Below are 3,630 nucleotides of genomic sequence, written 5' to 3'. Positions count from 1 at the left end.
CGCCAGGGGAGGCATGCGGTGCGCCAGGAAGAAGAAAGAGAAGGAGAGAGAAGGAGGGAGGAAGAAGGAGAAGGAAGAGGAAGAAAGAAGAAGGAGGGAAAAGAAAAGGGAAAAGGGGGAGGAAAAGAGAAAGAAAAAGGGAGAGACCGGCGGCACTCGCGGCACGCGGTCGGAGCACGCGCACGGCGTCTGACACCGGCACGCGGCGAGATTCGCGGGCACAGATAAAAAAAAGATAGGTGGGGTCGGCATGGGTACCGGGACGGCGAAATTGCCGGGAAGGGTTCCGATTTCCGGGAGCTCAGCGGTAAAAAGGTTTTAAAGACAGTTTTTAACGGGTGATTTTAGTTAGTGATTTTTGCGGGCGTTACAAAAGGTATGGTACAGTAGGATGATGGAAAAAGGGTTGGAAGTTTGGGATGGGTGATGTGGACTCCTTGACGATGGCAGCTGGCCGTGCCAACAAAGCAACGTTGCCATGGACTTATGAGTCTACATCGGTCTAATGAAGTCTCTGTTTTTTTTTCAAACAGCTTTTGTTTGAGCTGTTTGTTCAACGTCGGTCTACATTGCTCATATCCACGAAGGGTTTAAGGACCTGTTTGTTTGAGTTGCAGCTTTGAACTTTTTCTAATAAGTTGCTGCTGGTTTTTTACTCTGAAAAACCAACACTAGATTTTAAAAGACGTATTTAGATTTCTGAGCTTAGAAAGCTAAAAAAGCTCATAAAACTGAGCTTTCCAGCTTTTTATATAAACTTAACTTTTCTGAGCTTCCAGCTTTCCGAAAGCTGCACTAGAAATTCGTTGTTTGTTTGAACTTGTAGCTTTTCATGCTGAGAAGTTGCCAGAAAGTTCGAACAAACAAACTCTAAATGCTTCGAGTTATTTAACTAGAGTAGCGAGAAGATAGGTTTTACGATCTCCAGTTCTCTAGCTAGTCGTCGACCACAAGCTTTTCAACATGGGAAGCATAAAACAGGCTGTTGTTCCTTGATCTCGTCCCTCTCCCGCTGTTTCTTTTTTTTTTGGTGAGGCCATTATATTTCTCAAAAATCTAGAAGTTCTACACTTAAATTGAAATCTTAACTAGTTTTTGGTTTAAAATCAAAAGTTTCCACTTCAAAACTGAAATTTTTTGTTGTCCAAAGTCGAAAGTTTCCTGTTGCCTAAGTTGGAGGTATCTTTGTTAAATTGATAGTTTTTGCTACAAATTAAAAAAGGTTCATCAAAAAAGAAAGAAAACTAAACAGCACCTAAGTATGAGCATGATTGCGTCGTAAGATATAAAGAAGAAGAATGACACCTAAATTTTGAGTTGGATAGAACTTGCAAAAACAAAAACATGATAGATCAAGGATCAACCGAAAGAAAAAAAGAAATGAGATTCTTTTGTGGTGTCCCAGCCCAGGCGGGCAAATTATTCCGCGTTGGCACGGCCGCCCTCCCCGACTTTCCAGTGCGGCACCGTCCTCTTTACACCTCATTCCCACCGCCGCCACCTCCACCGTTGCCACCCCAGCACGCTCTCGCCGTCGGCCACGCCCTATATCTCGCGCCCCTCGCCTCTCCCACTCTTTCTCCATCCGCCCCGCTCGCCTCCCTCCTACGCTTCGTGCTGCCGCCGCAACCTCCTCACTCCCCCGTTTCAGGTGAGCGCATCGAGGTCCCCTTCTGTTTATACTCCTTTAATGCTGCTGTTTCTTGTTGCTGCCGAGGATGTTTAGATGTCTAGGGGCTGGGTTGGGTGGTAGGGTGCAGTGGGGTTCGCCGATCGTCTTGGGTTCTGGTTGGCTATCAGGGGCTGGATCCGTAGTAGGAGTAAGGGCCGCAATGTTGCTGAGACTTTCTTGGTGACTTGTGTGGATGCTTCGATCTTGTGTGTTGAGGTGGACTAGTAGTATTGACAGTATATCCCTTGGTAATTTTGTGATATGGTATTAGTTTGTGCTAATGGATGCCTGGTTCTTCTGAATTGCAAGTGAATTCCGCAGGGTTCCTTGTGCTTAGAAATGGAATTTGTGATCTTAGTGTTCAGACAGAGTCACTTTGCTTCAAGTCACCACCGACGTATTAGTTTTCAATTTTTGAGCAAATTTTGTGCTTCTATAGAATACGGTTACAAACAATTATAGCCAGATATTACTTCTTTGACTTCTTAAATTGTTAAGAAAATTGTTCCAAGATCGAAAATCTCCTTTCCACGAATCATGTAGATGGGACTCTTTTCCCCCCAAAAGAGAACAGGTCATGATTTTTAATATATTGGAAATTGATGCGCATTGTCTGGATAGCTTCAGCTGCTGATGCCTAGCGGTCCTTCTGATCCGAAAATGCTAAATTCTTCAGATCGTCAGCTGTGAGGAATCATGAATTTGGTTCCTGCAATTGACCATGTGTTTGACTAAATCCTTCATGGATTGGCGAATGCCTTGCACTATTACACCAAGAGTTTGCATGCACTGGACAGCCTGATTTGTTTGTATACATGCAACTGAAACCTAACTACTTATTAATACCAGCTGGAAAGCGAACGGTTTTGGTGTTGTAAGACTAGCTGTTGCTGTTTACAACTATTTTTTTCTTTTGTTTGAATATAGTCCCTGTTACAGTTAGAATTGCTTGTATAGTTGTATTTGGCTTCCTGTTTGATAAGTACTCTAAAGGAATGTTTAGAGGTATTAGGATCTTTTTCTCAGTTAATAGATTTAGCCTGTCAAGATGTAACTCTAGTCTTCTGTTGATAGTAGGAAGACCAACTTTTTCTCTTCTTGCTGAAGTAACTTTAGCGCATATTGGTCTAAGTCTTGGTAAATGCTGTTTTCATTCTTGAACATTGCAGATCATTTAACATAAATGGCTGACGCAGAGGACATTCAGCCCCTTGTCTGCGACAATGGAACCGGAATGGTCAAGGTAATTGTGGCCACTTGGCATCGGACTCTATAATGAACATTTTTCTAGGCATCTGTTATAATTAGAATTTCAGTAGGTGTTAAGTAATTGCTTTCATGATAGGCTGGCTTTGCTGGAGATGATGCTCCACGTGCTGTTTTCCCAAGTATAGTTGGTCGCCCACGCCACACTGGTGTCATGGTTGGGATGGGACAGAAGGACGCTTATGTTGGCGATGAGGCCCAATCCAAGAGGGGTATCCTGACTTTGAAGTACCCCATTGAACATGGAATTGTAAGCAACTGGGATGACATGGAAAAGATCTGGCACCACACCTTCTACAATGAGCTCCGTGTAGCACCAGAAGAGCACCCAGTTCTTCTTACAGAGGCTCCTCTTAACCCTAAGGCCAACAGGGAAAAGATGACACAGATCATGTTTGAGACCTTCAGTGTTCCAGCCATGTATGTTGCTATTCAAGCCGTCCTTTCACTATATGCTAGTGGCCGTACCACTGGTAAGTGATTAAAGAATCATCATGTTACTTAAGTGCATTCACTTTGCTGTTCTGAATCTTAATGTAGTAGGAACCAATGGACCAATGTTGAAATGTGATTTTGCATTTAACGAGAAAATAATAATTCATCTTCTAAAATGCAACTAAATCAAATTCACTTGAATCTTCTGCAAAAGAACACCTGGACATAATCTTTTTATAATTTATGCATAAATGACA

The 3,630-nt window shown here is 42.9% G+C and overlaps 1 pseudogene; it reads left to right on the top strand.

The window, feature by feature from the left end:
• The first annotated feature begins 1,419 nt into the window (after nt 1-1,419).
• LOC101775657 overlaps nt 1,420-3,630 on the top strand; it is a 3,288-nt pseudogene continuing 1,077 nt past the window's right edge.

This window comes from Setaria italica, chromosome IX, assembly GCF_000263155.2.
Source record: "Setaria italica strain Yugu1 chromosome IX, Setaria_italica_v2.0, whole genome shotgun sequence".
In the NCBI taxonomy this organism is placed as follows: domain Eukaryota; kingdom Viridiplantae; phylum Streptophyta; class Magnoliopsida; order Poales; family Poaceae; genus Setaria; species Setaria italica.
Note: the sequence above shows the minus strand (reverse complement) of the source record. Positions and strands in the feature narration are given on the sequence as shown.